This window comes from Anser brachyrhynchus, assembly GCF_964034855.1.
Source record: "Anser brachyrhynchus genome assembly, chromosome: 2".
NCBI lineage: Eukaryota > Metazoa > Chordata > Aves > Anseriformes > Anatidae > Anser > Anser brachyrhynchus.
The window spans coordinates 34,645,390-34,663,196 of record NC_137695.1 but is presented as its reverse complement, the minus strand read 5'-3'; the positions used below and the strand labels follow the sequence as shown (position 1 = coordinate 34,663,196).

At 44.1% G+C, this 17,807-nt stretch overlaps 1 protein-coding gene across 2 annotated transcripts in view; it reads left to right on the top strand.

Moving 5' to 3' along the window:
• IGF2BP3 (insulin like growth factor 2 mRNA binding protein 3) overlaps window positions 1-17,807 on the top strand; it is a 110,715-nt gene that overhangs the window by 27,477 nt on the left and 65,431 nt on the right. The gene's annotated exons all lie outside the window — the stretch shown is intronic.

Here is a 17,807-nt window from a genome sequence, read left to right as displayed (position 1 = left end):
TTTTATTTTTTAAATAAAGCAAAGTTTCACTTGTTGAGATTGTTTGGAGGAGTAAAACCACAGTTAGTGCACATCTTTTAGTGACAGTGGGCGGGTATAATTTTTTTCCCCTTTTTTCTCCGTACTTATCAAATACAAAGTCCAGATTGGATGCTAAGAATTGAGGCAAGAGGAGACGTTGCCATACTGCCTTTTCCTGTTCTCCACACATACCATCTTGTCTCTCTCATTGGAAACAAACACCCTGGCTTTATAGTCTGCAGAAAACTTAAAAGCTGTGTTACCCTTTCCTGAACTGTGTTCTCTTGCACAATAACGTACTGTTTTGAGTCTTAATTTGTAATCACAATTTCTATCTTAGCTTGTGAGCATTCACGGTGCTGGAGGTGTATTTACAAGACAATGATAAGCCCTCCAGAAAGAGGTCTAGGTGTGGAGATTTAAAACTGAAGTATCCAGACTTTGTTCCTGACGGATTCAACATGATGGGAATCCAAGTAGGGTTCTTTTCCTGAGAAGGAACCATTACGTGAACTCTTTAAAGCATTTTAAAACGAGCTTTTTCAGCGCAGAAGATGCTTCAAGAAATTTACTTTCCAAATATTTTTTCCGTGTTTAGTGAATCGAGAGCTAGAGAACAGATTTTCAGAACACAGATGGTGTAAGAAGCAGCACTTGCTGGCTCAGCGGGAAGGTAGCTGTTGAAGAGTTCTCACTTATCTTCTGCAGGCTTATTTCCTTATCGGTTTGTTTGGAGCAGATAAACAGATACAGTGTTGATGAACTCTGTAATAAAAAAAGGTAGACTAAAAGCCCAGCCTGTGGAGTGTGAACCTGTTGAGTGAGCGGAGAAGCAAGGAAAACATTGTGAGTGTGTATTTCTAGCTTTGCTGTGAGACTTGCAGGTTGCTTTTGGGGATAGGAACGTGTGGGAAGGGAGGTCTGAGTTAACTCCTCCAAAGGTAAAAGTTTGTTACTAACCATGGTTTGCTTTTCCTCGCTCTTCCACGGAAATGAAAAAACAGTCTCGTAGCTCTGTTGAGACCTCTGATGCTTTCGATTCTCTCTGCAGAAGTAGTAACGGAGAAGGATTTCTGGGTGAGAGTTGCAGTGTGAGTACACGTTCTGCATTGAGATTTGGCAGCGCAAGAAGAGTGGAGATGGCACAAACCTATTTGCATATACTGTAAGACAGCATTCAGCTTCTTTAAAAGAAGCGAGACTGATTGTGATTGGGAGGAAAAGTTAGTATATCTTACAGTGTATATCACTACTTCTCCTGGTGATCTGTAGTAGTTATTACTTGGATCAAAACTGCTGAGCTGTGTCAAGCTTTTTGGTTCGCTTTTTTTGGTGCGTGGTGGCTTTTTTAGTTCTGTGACTTTTGTCATAGAAATACAGTGTAAAAACTACCTTTTGCTGAACGGTACCTGCTCATGAGGCAGCTTATTCTAGATTACCAAGGATACGAAGAATGGGCAGGTGAGGAACTTAACATGTTGTAAGAAAAAAGGAAAAACATGGAACCATTGCAATTAAGAATGAATAAGAATTATACAAAGCAGATACTTCTCATAAAGCAAGACGTAGAAGGAAGGTGCAGGAATGAGCTGAGCTACACGAAGAATCAACAGTAAAGAGGTTTAAAATATACTGAAATATGATCTTTTACCTCAAGCCTTCTCCAAGCATCCAAGCCATAAAAATAATGCATAGCTATAAAAGTGCTAGTAGAATGCTAAGCACGCACAAATAACTTTTATCTGCTGCTGCTGTCTAGGTGCAGCAATCTCTGGTAGGGATCCTTGTTTTCTGTTCCCTCCTCAGCGTGCTCCATCAGGCACTAAGCTGTGTATCTCTTGCCTGTTGCTACTAGTCCTGCTCTGTGGGAGAATGGAGAATGCGTTATTCTGTTCTCTGCAGCAGTCTTTTACATGCCTGGAGGTCTGTAATGCGCAGAGAGGGGTGAGGAGAGTTGAAGCTCTTTCACTCTCTTTTCAGGAATCCTGTTCCTAGGCAATCTGTTGTTCTTGTGACAGTCTTCGGGAGATGTCCCTTGAAGTTTCTCCAGAGTAGCTTCTGTACTTTAAGATCACTTTGAGTTCTTGCTTTGTCCTCTGTTATATTTGCACTCCATTTCAGCCTTATGTTATCTTTAGATTTAATACACATACACCTGATACAACACTGGATGTGGAAATGAAACAGAGCTTTCTAGTTGGACAGACTGGTAATGACTTATCTGATTACAAGGTCAACTACTTACCTGCTGTTGTAGTGTTGGTATTTATCTTGGAGTCTGCTGTGGGGTGACAATGTCGAGAGCCTTCTGAAAAGGTCTGTGGCTCGTTGTGTGTGTGTGTGTAGATTAATTCTGTTATAACGTGAAGCTAGAAAGATTTACCAAGAATTACACATTCAAACAAATGTTGATCATGATATTGGTCATCGCCTATTTGCTTTTCCTCTTCGTATTACACTTTTATTTTAAATAATGTGACCTAGTTTCCACCTTCTTCCCCGCTTCTTGTGATCTGTTCATGTACCACATACTCTTGTTCCTGTGCCGTTTTGGAGAGCACCACTGGCAGCCTGTCCAGTGGCTCCTCTAAATAGGTGTTCACAGCTGTTATCTCCTCAGCTGATGCCTGAGATACTGAACTCCACTGCCCATCGCCTCTGTGCTTTGGATGGTTCTGTTACTTTGCAAAAAGCTTCATCCAAGTGATGGATCTTGCTTTTCTTAGTGGTGGTGTAATCACCACCCTGTGGGATTCTGCATTGAGGAAGCCAATTTAGCCAGGATTTTCTGTAGCCTAACTGCAGGGGAGCTACTGGTGCAGGGGAGAACGTGGGCAGAAGGGGATGGGACCAGTGGTGCCTCTCCTTGTTGTATTTGGGGAGGGGAGGAAGGGGAAACTCCCTCCCCAAGATTGATGGGACTTCTAAGGCAGGTTGTCTGTGGTGTTTGTAGTAACAGTTCTCATGGTTAAAGGTTCACCAGCTCTGCTCCCTCCCAGACAGCTGGGCAGGTCTGTGCCCTCCACCAGCAGCCCCTAGGACGCGATGCACAGCCCCTGGCTGCCTGCTGGTCCTGCATCTGTACCTCTGCAACGCAGGGGCTTTGCTCTCCTGCCAAAAGGAAAAGAGAAGATGGTCTTCCCTCATTTCTGCTACCTGACCAGGGCCCCACAGTTTGCTTTAACTGTTCTGCCTGAGCTGTGCACGTTTCCTATCCTCTAGCAGGGCTTAGCAGCAGGTGAAGCAACCTGATACAGGGAAGTGCCCACCTCTGCGGCAGACCACCCGGCTCAGCACTTAAGTCAACATACAGGCTTACGCTGGTGGGTTTTAATTGCCTGGCTTAATTATGGGGGGTGATATTTACAGGTATATGTGAGGTAATAAACACCTTTTGCAGGTGTTTAAAATGTAGGGTGTGGGAGTGAAGGTCTCTGGGTAAGCACGTAATGAGCATATTTCTCACTTGAAGTGACTTATTCATGCAAGTGTTCACTATAGGAGCGCTGATAATTTGCTTGGAGTTGTAATCAAGGGGAAAGATACGGGGAAAGTCTTCTACTTTTAAAAGTGGACTCCAGATTTCTGCTCAGAATACCCAACTTTTTTACGTAAACAAGACCCTGGTTTATTTTTTATAGTTGATAGTGATGCTCTTGTCAAACATCTGCCCCCATTTTAGAGTTAATGTTCCAGCTGCTGCTACTGAAGATGCATTGCTGTGCTTTTATTATACTTCTAAGGTTAGAAAACGAGTGTTTTTTTCTAATTTGTATTGCTTATGTAAAAAATAAAGAAGTTCCTGGTGAGATCAGGGCTCTGCTCTGCAAAAATCTGTTTTTGTGCCCAATTTTGATCTTGTAGGGTACAGGAAGGAATAACTTCTGATCCCTCAACTTGTCAGAAATATTCTAGTACTTAAAACAGTTGTTAGTGTGCAAGAATTCTGGCAATGTCACCATAGGATTGCTTGGCAGCGTTAGAACAGTGTATTGTTCCCAAGCCTAGAATAATATGGTTACTTGTGTATTGGGTTTTTTTGGATGCTTATTTCATTATGTTTAGTATATGGAACTAACAGTGATTCCAAAAACTTGAGAAGCCTAAAAATACACACAGCTTGCTTGGCTCAAAGCATTTCTTGTGAAACCAACCATCAGCTTTTACCTTTCTAGAACTGCAAATAAAAAGCATAGAAGCATAGAATGGTTTGCTTTGGAAAGGACCCTGAAGATCCACCCCTCCTGCCATGGGCAAGGACACCTTTCACTAGATCAGATTGTCCCTGTGAAGCTGTTTGTTCAAAGGCTCAGTTGCCAAAGTCTTGCATCTCTTAGCTATAATTTTCACTAAAGGAGTCACTTTAATCATTGTGCAACCTCTTGATCCAGCGTTGCGATGTGCAATGTGTACTTTCACGGAATTACAAAACCGTTCGGGTTGGAAGGGACCCCTGGAGGTTTGTAGTTCAACTTTCTGCTCAAAGCAAGGCCTGTATTGAGTTCAGACTATGTTGTGTTTAGGGTTTTATCCAGTCTTGGAAACCTCCAGGAATGGAGTCTGCACAACCCTTGTGAGCGACCAGTTCCAAGGGTTAATGATTCTCTTAAAGTTGTTTTCCTTACAGCCAGCAAAGACCTCTCCTGTGTAAATTTGTCTGTTTTCTCTTGTCCTCCCATCCTGCATTTCTGTGAAGAGCTCGGCTCCATCTTCTCAGTGCTCTCTGGAGCAGCCTGCTGTGATGTCCCCCTCAAAGCCCTCTCTCCTCCGGGTTGAACAAGCTATCTTCCCTCAGCCTTTCCTCACTGGCCGAGTGCTCCAGCCCTGAGCCATCTTAGAGGCCCTCTACTGGTCCTGCTTCAGGTTATCAACATTGTTCTGTACTAAAGGTCTGAAAATTGGATGCCCGACTTAAGTGTCGTCATCTCTCGTTATTCAGCATTCGTTTACTTCCCTCCACCCACTGCCCGTCCTCTGTTGATACAGCCCAGGTTGCTGTTGATCTTTGATGCAATGGGCTCATGTTCAGCTCGCTGTCCATCAAAACCCCACGTGCTCTTTCCAGCAGATCTGCTCTCCAACCAGGCAGTCCAGTGCCCGGGGGCACTTTCCCAGTGCAGGGCTTTGCATTTGTCCTCGTTAAATCCCACCGGATCCCTGTTGGCCTGTTTCTCTGGCCTCTATGGGTCCCTCTGGGTGGCAGCCCGGCCTTCCAGCATGTTGCCTCTTCACCTCAACTTGATCTCATTCCCAAACCTGAGGAGGGTGTGCTGTAACACCACCTCCGGGGCACTGATAAAAAAAGTTAAGGGCAGGTCCAGGGACAAACCACATGGTGTTGGCCTCCAGGCAGAGTGCTGTCCCGTGGCCCCGACTGTCCCCTGGGCCTGCCTGTCTCGCCAGTTACCAGCTATAGTGCTGTTGCTGGAGGTGATGTTGGGCCTGGAAATTCTGCAAGTCTCTCACTTGCGTGCATGAGAGGGAAATGTCTGTGAATTGTACTGCAGCTCTGCAGATACAACTGAAGTTGCATGCCATGGTTGGCTAAATTGCCTTAAATCTAAGGATGAGTTAACCTGTTCTTAATTTCACATATAATTGTGTGAAACTGGGACTCTAGCAGCATAAAAAGCAAACTGCCAATGGATTGTTTGGTAAAAACTGTAGCTTCTGAAAACCATTTCCATTTTAAATGCATCTTCAGTTTGGAAAGTTGTAAAGAAAGTCCCAAAGTACGTTTCGTGACCTTTGAAAGAATACACGTTTTAAAGATGTGTTCTCATCTCTATCAAAGCTATTGACACAGCTTTTCTGTGTCTTTGGTATGTAAACTTAGTCTCTCCTAATTAATTATTTGTGCTGTCGTCTGTGATGTTCAATCTTGCTCACTTTAGTTTTTGTATGTGAAATGAGGAACCAGTAGCTCCTAGCAGTGCTAGATCTTCTGTATGAGTGCTGGCAGGATGTTGGGAGTGCAGCCCAAAAATTCCAGGTGGAACTAGATGTCAGTATCTTTTTGTTTTGGAAGTGCATATACAGCTGCTGACAAAGCTGTGTGTTTTTATAAACAAAGATACCCTTTAAGTTTTGTAAAATTAACATGATTAAGAAACTATTGTCCTGCTTCTGGAGAAGTTCCCAAGTCATTTCAGGTACCTGCTTTGACGGAAGTTGTAAGTAGCCGGGATCATCTCTTAAGAATTGCCGGTCGTATAATTTGAGAAGAATTGAAGGACTCCCACAAATGACTTGTTCTTTAGGCAACAATAGAAGTGTTATGAGCTCTTGTTGACGGTAGACAAAGAAATAGGAAAATGCTCAAGTGTCCTCAATGATTATTTTTTTAATCCACTTAGAGTTTGTGCATAAAGAACATAAAAAGAGTAATGCTGGGTTAGATGAAAGGTATATGAGTAGTCCTGTATCCAGTTTCTGCTGTGCCCTGGGAGGAGTACAGGAATAAAGGCAAGGATGTGGTGGTGATCCTTTACACTCTCCTGGCTTTTGGTGTTTTGCAGCCCTGGAACTTAAGAAGCCAGAAATAGTGCATTTGGGGTTGCAAAATTCATCTAGAGCTTCTGTGAACGTGTTCTTGAACTAATGCAAATATTCAGCATCCGCAGTGTACTGCAGTGAAGAGTTGCATGGTTTAAGGGCATGTTGCAGGGAGAACCATCTCCTCTTGCTTGCTTTGAACTTCTGCTGGCTAGTCTCACCTGCCTCTGAGCTCCTGTATTGGAAGAAAGAATGGGTAGTAGTAGATTAATGAAATTTTCTCCCTCTCTACTTCCCTTATTATTTTAAGGACCTTTATTTCTCAACCATTTCTTTTCCAGGCTGTGAAGAGTGGTAGCCTGTGTAGTTGTCTTCACGTTGAAGCTGACCCCTATCTTTTGATTATCGTCATCCCATTCTTGGAAATTCTATTTTGAGTCGAGGGACTAAATCTGCAGCCAGTTTTGTCATTCATTTAAAGTTATTTCACTTTATGAATGTATTTACTTTCAGAGACTGCTGTGTATGCCTTGGGTTTTGCTCCTTAAAAAGGAAAAAAAAAAACACAACCCTGCAGTGGAGCTGGTGGAAAGCTAATCAGTGGAATGGGGATTGCTGCTTTTGTCTCAAGAGAGCAACAGACTTAGGTTTTTTTTATGACAGTCATGGGAAAAATCTACATTATCAGTAGTGCAGATCCTCTTCTGGGCTTGCCGTTGGTTGCCAGGAAATGTTACATTTGAATCATATGTGTACCACATGTTGACCTAACTTTATGCAACTTGCCCTTGTGTAGAGGGAGGGAAACAAAACGTGCTTATTTCCAAGGGGCCGGCCAGTTTCAGCCCTCTGCATTGAGTACGTAATGGTAGCAAGCACATCCCCCCTCACACATGCACCTAGGGGTGTAAGGTTTTCTTTTCTTGATTGGAGAGGTGGAAAGTGGCTCTCGGGTTAGTTCTCTGGAGATCAAGTCAGCTGGCACTCCTGCAGAAGCTGTCTGGCTGCTGCCAGCTCTGCAAGCCTACTGCTTCATTGCCTCTGTGTCCCCTTTCTGCTCCCTCCTCAGTGACTTTTGGCTGTGATCTCTAATTTGGGCACCCAAGACTGAGCCCCCATCCGTGTCTCTTACAGCTCCTACTTGCTTTCATCTAGTAGTACTGAAAGTCTTGAGTTATTCCTTGGTCATGTGCAGGGAAAAAAACAACACAAGCTCAGCTGCGGAGCCTCCTGCAGAAAGAGGGAGATGGGCATGATCGAGGCAAGCAATGAGGCTGCTGTACCAAGCAAGGGAAAATGCCATGGGCTTATGGAAAGGTGAGAAATGCCAACACAATCTGCCCTGCAGCTGCATAATGCCATCTCGTATGGCAGCTGGTGATCAGTGCAAGAGTCTGGATGCCCTGGTGGGCCAGGCACTTGCTGCTGGATTGAGGATGTGAAGAACAGCTCGGAGATCTTTGAGACCTAGCTGGATGTCAACTGAGGCAAAGCTTGCTGAGCAGGGGGAAGGGAGATCAAGTTGTGTTAATGCGTTTCCTTTTTTAAGTTTTCTTGTTATTTTGAAGCCTGAAGCTCCCTCTGATCCTCTGTCTCAAACTGGTAGCCAAGTGCATGTGGGCAGGGAAGGAAGGGAATGTAACTTGAAATAGCTCCCTTATTTTCAGCTGCTTTGTAAGTCGTGGCAATCAAAGAGGGGGTTGTGACTAAAAGCCATCAAAACCACTTCCAAGCACATGCGTTTTTGTGGAGCAAATGAGCAGAATTTTTAGAATATAATGCAAACACGAAAACACTATGAAGACTATAGCTCGCCATTAACTTGAGGGGAAGGAAGGTATATTAAAACTATCATTGTAAACAGCATTCTTGTTCTAAAGTTCCCTTTTTTCCTAATACGGGACTGAGTGCACGTGCAATTCTTGGGACACCTTTTATTGGGTGTTGGGTTTTTCTTGGTTGCTTTTAGTTAATGGAGGCAGGCTGTTACGTGAATAGTAGATAACTATTCATGCAACACTTACACTTATTCACTCACACTGAACTCACAGTTACTCAGTGTGAGCAGCAACCAGGAGGCCAACCTCAACTACGTACTCTGAAGTGGAGGCTTATAATGTGCCAGTGGCCTCTAGGTTGGTGTTCCTTAGTCCTTTGTTACACTGGATGTGTAGTAAGTGTATAGTGTGTGTGTATATATCTGTAATCTTCATCGGTCTGTGTAGAGCAGTCATTGACCTTTTAGGATGTGGTCGATGTGGTCTTAGTTGTGCATCTGTTGTTGATGTTCACGTGTGCTAGCGTCTCAGTACAAATTCAGCAGGCTGTCGGTATGGAAGACACAACCTACCTTCTCAGCACATCTTTCTTCTCTTTGGCATGTTGTATTCTAGTAACTCTTCCTCTGTTCAAATGTGTAGAAATCTACAGGAACCATTCATGTGAGCTTGCAAAGAAAGGATGCTTATTACATCCTGACCCCAAAATTTGTTGGGAGAGAACCTCACATTTCATCAGCTCAGGAGCGGAGACAAAAGCCCGATGGTGCTGCTCAGTGTTAGAGAAGTGTTCATGGCTTCCACCGCTTTTCTACGTGACTTAATTCTTGGTCTATGCTGATGTCAAGTGATGCCTTTGTGCTTTGTAGAAATGTGTGTTCTGGTGACTGTTATGAAAGTAACTTTAGTTTTTGTGAAACAGGTCTTTCAAAGTGGTGCCCTTACCTGACTAATGAAATATGTTACCCTGCTTCCATGTGGGGGTGTGGTTTTATTTACAAAACAGATAAGGGTACTAAAACAAAGCATTGCATAGAATATGTCAGCTGTGGTCTTACAGCTTCCCCTAGTTGTGAGGCACTGACATGCTTGCGCTTTGAGCTTTGGTGTTTAGAGTCAGCAGGCAATTCTCTTCTCCGTCATGTTGTGAAGCTGCTCTCCGCTGCAAAAGCCAAAGCAGGAACAGTTGATTTCCTTCTCACAGTAGGAATACCTGATTTTCTGAGATCAGGTGTAACTGAATTTGTGTACCTGCATGTCAACAGTTCCCATTACCTTGACAAACCCAACCTGCCTAATGGCCACCCCTCAGTTTGATTGTTCATGTTCCCATTGTAAAACCTGCACTGATTTCCCTGCCGTTCAGACGATTATAGCATTAATGCAGCTTCCCAGAGGTGAGCCAAGTATGTGGCCATTGAGACTGTAACGTGCAAGGGATGTCGGAGCTGCAGTCTCCAGTATCTTTGGGAGGCACTGGCCTGTTGTGCATTGTTCCCCATCCTTCCACATAGTATTTGTTTCCGAGTTTTATGGGATGTAAAAGAATTGCCCTGTTTTGTGTAGCTCGATGTTGGATATCTGACTTCTGCTTGACAAAGAAGTTACAATGCTATTTTTTCTTTTTGCATTTTTGTTGCAGCAAGACCAGCTGCTCTATTAGTTGATGAAGGCATATTAGTTGGTGAAGGCAGCAGAGCCCTGAGGTTAGGGAGAGTGCTCTGCAGGTCTCCAGCTTGTGTGCTTCCTCTGGCACTCCTGCAAGCTTGCTGCTGGCAATGCCAGGCTGCTGCCCTGGGCAGAGGAGGAAAAGGTCCATGATGGCAGAGCACAGCAGGGCCTGCTACTCCCCTGCCCTGGCTGCTGCCGCTCCTGACAGCAGCGTTCAAGCACCTTGCTCTGGGAAACACCAAGTGGGCATGCATGCATTCCCCTGGCCCTGTGGTCACAGCCAGGAGCACTTGTGCATATCTCCAGGTATTGCTAAGGCTTCTTAAAAACTGTTTTTAATAAACACGAATGCCACTGGGTCAAACGTATAAATGAACAGGCACAGAGCTGCTGACTTACAGCAGAATGTGCCTCCTCTTAGAGAAGTGGATGGTGCAGGTTGTGTGAAATGGTGGGAAAAGTAAAGCTAAACAGCTTTCTGTGCTGATGTGGTCATAAAATAGATTGTTTGGGCAGTGAACGACTTGTAGACTGGACACTGTCACTGATGGAGTGAAAAATCTTGTAGCTGCAGTGACATCTGACACTTTTGCTCTTTGAATTTCCTATTTTGGTGGCAGTAAATGCAACCAGAAGTGATCAACAGCTGCTGCACCATCACTAGAATTACTTTCTAGTGTGTATGTGGTAGAAAATGTTATCTCCAGCCTTCTTATAGCTAACTGAATTCAGGTGGCTGGGTGTGGGACAGAGGGAACTTCCTTTTTTGCAAGTAATAGAAAAACTTGCCTGCAGTTGCAGTGGGAATTTTTCAATGACTAATGATGCAGCCAATGCATAAAACGTAGGAGTGGGCACCCCGACTCTTCTGCCAGAGAACTGTGTGCGTGCATGGGGAAAACCCTTCTGAAACAAACAAAAAAAACCAACCAACCAACCCCAAAACCTACCAACTCTGTCGCATGTTGGCGTTGTTTGCTGTTCCTTCTGCTCATGGCAAATGCATGTTAGCTGCACATGCGAAGTTTGTGGAAGTGCTGAAAAAGAAATATTTCTTCCAACTTTTAAAAAAATCTTTTATCTGCTCCAATTAGATTATAAAGGTACCAAGTTACTTCATCAAGATTTTCTTGTCGTTCAGGCAATAGTAACTTCATAATCAAGTGAAGGATAATTTTAATAATGGGTTTCAGGACAGTGATACCATCAAATTTAAATTGTGTCTAACAAGTTAATTATAGATGCTATATTAGTTCGGCTTTTTGTTTTTGACATCTTAAGCTTGGCAAAAGAAAACTGTAGATTATAAAAAGATTGAAAATTCAAGTCTCCAGATGAGTTCCAACATCTCATGTACATATATTTAAAGCTTAAATAATAATAATAAGGTTTTAAATAGGCATTCCTAGGCAGTTTGATTCCAGCTGAACAGTTCAGGGGGATTTCTATAAATCAGCAAAAGAAACCTTTATCATGAGACAAATCACAAATTTTGTCTGTGAAGAATAATACCAAAAAAAGGCAAACAAAAAAAACCACCCGTGTTTGTCTTTAAGCCTACTAATATGTTTCCATAATGTTATCTAAAACGATTGTTTGTCCATGAATTATTCCCTCATCCCAAGCCCCTGCCCTCTTCCTTGCAAAGTATTTGCTATTTACCAGTTCAGTTTCTCTTCGAGATGAACAAAGTGCGAGCCAAATAACAAGCCTGCATTAGCTTACCTGTTCTGACCTTTTTGATGTTGATGCTAGCAGAAAAGCAAGTGTAGGTTAAACACGTGGTCCTGCAGTGTGCTTAAGTTTGTTTTCCAGCAGGCAATTTGACCTATGGCTTCTAGGCTTTCAAATTTCCACTGGAACTCTGGGGTGAGATGTCATACTTGAAGGCTTTCTCTCCCAAAATAAAACTCTTTCCAGCCTGTGAGCCAGGGGTCCTGTCCTCCTTTGCACATAAGTATGCTTTTTAGTTGCTGTTTTGCTTCCACTTCACCTCGGTGGTGGTGGAAGCTGCTTTCTTGTTTGTCTTCTAGACATTGCAGTGATGTGGCAGCAACCTTACGCTGAATCCCCTTGACACTAGGGAGCACCCTGAGGTTTGTAGGACGTGTTGCCCTCGGGCTCTTGCTTCCATCAGTGGTTGTGGCAGGTCTGGGGGCAGAGGGCATCTTTCATCCTCACCCTCATTGCCAGGGACCAGTGGGCATTTCATGGGAGAAGCTGCTTGTTAGCTTGAAGGAAAGTTTTGGATTTGTGTGTGGATTTCTGTGCATCAGGATATTGCAAGAACTAGGTGGTCTCCAAATCTGATGGCAGACAGCTGGAGGATATAAACGCAGCTACCATACCCACTGAGCTTGAAAATAGGTGCCATTTATTCACCTGGAGTAGAGGGGGAAATCTTAAACCTACTATTTGTTGGGGAATTAGTAGCCCGGATTATATAGTTGTGAGTCTTTATTCCACAAAAATAAGTTAGTTTTTCATTGTCAGATGGCTTTGGTCTCTTTCCTCTCGTTCTATTAAGAACATAACTTGAAATGGTTTTAAAAACACTGTAGTTGTTGGTGCTGGTGGATTTTTTTATGTCTACAGTGTTGCAAATATTTCCTTAAACTTAACTACTACTTCACTATTATTATTCATGGATGCTTTCTATGAATTCAGTATAAAATTCCTGCCTCTATTTCAGTTTAAGAAAAAACAGAGGTATTTTAATTGGGCTATATACAAAAAAATATTTTCTGTATAACCAGAACTGCAAGGAAACTTTATGTTGTGCTGATCAAAGGAGGTACTCTTACTCTGAAGGCTTTATATTCCATGCTAACCCACAACAGGAGTCTTTGCACATTTGATAAATGTCAGCCCGTACATCAGCTGCACGTGAGATCCTTACAGGACAATTTATGGCTTTTTATCTACCAAAATCAATTCTTGGTATGTTGTGGTTGTTCTGTGAGGAAAGCTACAACCTACCCAGCATCTAGCCTTCATCAACTGCTTGTGGTGCGTTAAGAATGCAAAAAATGTACACATTGGAAAAAATGTACACATTTGAAGAAATAAATAATAGAGGAGGGAAGTGATCGTTAGTAAGCCTTACATCTGCTAGCTCCCTGTCCAATGCTATGGCTAGCAACTAATAGTGCCCTACGGTTTTAGAAAAATAACCTTCCCTCCAGAATGCAGTGGATACCACCACTACACGTGCTCCCTACAGACCTGATTGTGGATCGCAGCCTTCTGCAAACTGTTTTTGGAATCAGATTCTGGTGGGATTTCTTTCAGTTCTGCAGCTTTCCTCTCGGTACGGAAAAAGCAGGAGCAATACGGTCCTTGTTGAGGCTGCTCAAGGTCGGGCTTACCTTGCTGTGCTGGTAAAGCTGCTTCTCACAGCACTGGATGTGGTGCTGCTTAACTACCCCCAGCTGGTCATAACGAAATTTTAATATCAATGTGGTGCCTGTTGCTTGTGCTCCAAGGTATGGGGATCACTTCTGATCTGCTTGAAGAGCGGTGACTTGTGCTAACGCGTATTCGCTTTTCTCTGTTATTTTTGCAAGCACTTTAATTCATCTTGTAGCTGCCTCTTGCATGCTTTTGTGGCTTTGGCGTATCTGACAGCATATCTTGCTGGAGCGTTGCTTTTCATTTCCTTCTGAGGGCGATCCAGATGTAGCAGTGCTAAGGGAATCCTGCTTGAATCCAACTGCAGCCATTAGGAGGTCCTCAAGTGTGGTCTTCACTCTGCTCCACTGCCCAAGCTGTTGTCTCCTGTGCTTTGTGTCTCTTAGGCAGTCTGCCCCATCACACATCCTCAGGAAGGAGGGAAGAGTTTCATTCCTAGGGAAGAAGAGACAAAAAGTTGGAGAGGAACTGTGGGAACCTGAAACACATGGCTTCTTCCTTTCACTTTTCTTGGGATGCAAGATATATACAGTAGCTTTGGAGTATACATGAACTTTACATTTGTTTTTGTTCTTAATGGTTAATTAATCAAAATGGTCACTGAATACTGCGAGGACCTGCTCCACCACCAAAATACCTGGCCCACAGAGAGCAGGCACTCTGTAGGCTGCAGATGCTGCTGTGCGCTTGCACTGAGGTGGTATGACCCACGTTAAGATCCACATTAACTCTTTTGGGATTATTAAAAAGTTGTTTGAATGACCTTTGCTTGTTAACGTGCACCCTGCGAAAAGGGCAGCGAGATGTTTTGGTGATTTCAGTGGAATTTGATGTTGTGTGTGGGTGCAAGGCTCTCCACAAGGAAAGGTGTTTGCCATTTGGGTTCCACGTTTGGTTTAGGTGAGGATCACGCTCTTTAAATATTCCTGCAGCGCGTTGCTCATCCAGAGATCCGTGGCTGTGTCCCCTGTTGCCCGTGAGGAGCTCACTTTGTGTTTTGCAGCTCTTCACACTGGAGGACGCCTGCCTTCCTCGCGGCGCAGCCTGGGACGCTTCGTTACCGGCATCGCCCACGCTGTTCTGGGGGAGGACGGGCAGGCGGCTTGCTCCAGACCTGGCTGCGGTCGGCGGGGCTGGCCGGGGCATAGCCGTGTGGTTTCCATCCCGCAGGAGCCCTCGGCGAGGCGGGGAGGAGGCTCCGGGGCTTCGAGCGAGGCCGGGAGCCATTCCTCGAGTGCGGACGCCGCGTTTTGTGCGATCTGGGTTGGGCTCCTGCCCACTTGGCCACGCTCCTCCCCCCCTCCGCCACGGCCCAAAATAAACACTGCAGAAATTGTGCGTCCCTCAAACAAGCAATCAGGGAAAATTGCTGGGCTTCCACTAAGATTAAGAATAGTCCAAGCGGGCAGGAGGCTGGCTTCGCCTGGAGCTCGTTCTAATGAAGTCTCTGCTGCCCCATGAAGGCGTGGAAGGAATAAGAAATGACACAACCTACAAAAACTTTACCACTAATTGCTTTTTATGTTCTGCTGCTCTGCCACGTTCGCTTGGTCGCTGGCCATTTATGTTGGTAGAAAGCCCCTCCGGTAGAGAAGAAAACCTTGTGTGGGCAATGTAGAAGGCAGTAAGCTTTTGCTGTGAGGTGGAAAACAAAACCAGCCCTCTACGATAAATGCACGTTAGTGTTTTAATTAGCGAGCAAGTTTAAAATCAAAACTAAACCAGTGGATTTCAGTGTGGCACTAATTAGGTTAAGGGGCAAAATAGTTTGTATTGGAAATGTGTGGAGTTCCTTTTTATGAAGTCTAGTTTACTGTGTGAATAATTCCTTATAAAAATAGCACAGTGATTTAAGAGATGACTCATTAATGGTTTAAAAGCAGTTGAGTAAAAAATGATACTTGGTCGTGTGTATGAGAGCTATTTTGAGTCTCTTTTTTCGAAAGTAGTTTTGGGAGTTGCTTTCAGTGGACTCCTAACCATCCTCTGCAGCTTAGCTGGGACTGCCTACCTCGTGTTTTCTTTGCTGCTGCCTTAAAGGCAGACGGGAATGCTGATGTCAGGGCTGTGAAGCTCTTCACACAGAAAGCATGGGCAGACGTGCGGCTTAAAGGCAGCGCGAGAATGAAGTGTGTTCTGGTAACTTTTTTGTTATTCCTTACAATACTACACCATGTCGTCTCACTGCACTGAAGTCAGGATTAACAATTGGTTTCTAACTGATGTCATCTCAGTGAGAGAAGTTGTTGGCTTGGCTGACTTAGTGCGTGTAGTTTTCCCTCCCTTTGTTTCAGCGTTCCTTGGCTGACCAGCTGTATGCAGGGAAAATTTTCCTGAACGCTGGTAGTACCTTTAACAAAAAGAAAAGATTCATTCAGCTGTCACAAAGATAGAGAAAAAGCATGGCGTTAAAGCTCTGCGTCTTCTCCTGCGTTTGCTGTAATACCAGTTATTCAGTGTCAGGCTTCTCTTTTTGATTAGCTATATGAATCACTGCTTCATTTGCCATTTTACTGAGAGCATCGGGCTCAAAAGCAGTATGTACATCTCCTAAAATACATTTTTCATCTTGCATTGGTATAGAAACTGAGTTCAATTGAGTTTTTATCAATGTCTTCAAATTTCAGAGATGTGTCACTACTTGGCCATTCCTCTCCAAAGGCTTGTCTGTGCATGGAGTTGTAGGAAAAGCAATGGAGGTTGGGTTCTGCACTCGAGCATCGTTTCTCTTAGGAAGCTTTGCTGCTGGGAGGCTGGAGCTGAGGGCGAAGGTGGCCTGGGGTGGGGTGGTTTGTGCTTTGTGTGACTTGGGGAGCAAATGGCAAGGGTAACCAAAAGCAATGCAAGAGATGAAGGGTGTAGGTCGCTGCGCAGAAATGCAATGAGGAGCTGCTCGGGCTTGGATGGCAGGTTACCTGTGCCCCTCACCTGTGGGCAGCAGGTTTTCTCAGTGCGTTTTTTCAGCAGAAACACACGCAAAAAGTTGAGTTAACCGCAGCTGCGTGAATGCTCACAAAACAGCCACACTGGACTTTGTTGAGGTCCATTTGATTTGTACAGATGACCTGAGTAACGGCACAGGAGAACAGTTACAACTAGACGTCTTGGGAGAGGACCTGCAGTACAAGGATTAAGCCTACACCCCATCTTGTTTAAACAGGCACAGAAATATCTTGTAACTTGGAACTGGTTTTTTATTTTATTCTGTTTTCTGTCATTCTTTTAGTAGCGTGTTCTGTGTAACACATTCTCTACAAGCAAGTGTTGAAACTGAGATGTTGTTTGGCAAACATCTGTTCCTATGGAAAATTAGTGGGATTTATATTGCTCTGCAGCTTATTTATTAACGCAGCCAAAAGAAGATGCAAATATCTCCACTTTTTTCCTCCAGTTGTGCTTGTATGCTTGCTTTGCTGGCAATGGTAACTTTACACACACGTTCCCGTGCTGTCCTTATTTCCTGTCCTAAGAAGAGCCCAGTACACAGAGTTGCACTGGACAAGGCCATACAAAGCTGATAAGCAGCACTGTTCTGGTAGCTCTAGAGCCAGGTCTGTCCACATCTCATGCTGTCCAAGCCCTGCTTTCCAAACTGTTTGTGGTTGACTTTTTCCACAGTTTCTGTGTGTATGGCACTGGATGTAGTTGTTGCAGGTGCCTGCTATTTGGGTCTCAGTTGTGTTGTGACCATGCTGACCAGCACACAACACTTAAATGATTCATTACCTACTAGAGGTCAAGACCAGTAAACGTCAATAGATTCATGGAAGTCAGCGTGGTTGTGAGGACTTCGTACACGTGAGTGAACTAAATAGTTAAGCTTTTCATTCTGGCTTCAGTCCTCAGAATGGCTGAACAGCCTCTTTTTTGAGGGCCCTGGGGGATGTGACAGTTCCCCTTGATAGCTGGTAACTTGGTCTCTGTTTTCAGAAAGAGCCAAGTATACCATGGGCTGCTGCTGACACTGACTTGCTCTGGTGTTCCTGTTCCTTGCAAACACACTGAGGTTGCTGTAAGCCCTGTACTAAACTGTAAGGTTTCTTGGTGGAACAGGCACCCACGTAACTCGTAATAGCACACTAGCTTTTGGGCAGAGAAGCCCTTTAATACCCTTAGGTAGAATGCTGTTTTTCTAGCTTGCACTTTTGTCTTATTCGATTCTTAATTTGTTTTTACTGCTGCGTGCATCACCATGTTTCAGGTGGCTTAGTGCTTTATAGTCTTTCGGTTCATTTACATATGGCACATCCTCCTTTGCCAGATTTCTGATCTGACCAGTGAGCATTTGGCTATCCCACCTTGGTTCTCGGCCAAAGCGTTTGTTTAAGTGCTTGTGGATAGCCTAAGGAGGGCTCATCTGGCACCACCGTGCCAGCGGGATGGAGGAAGAATGCATTTATATCCAGTTTTTCATACTTTCCTAGTAGCCTT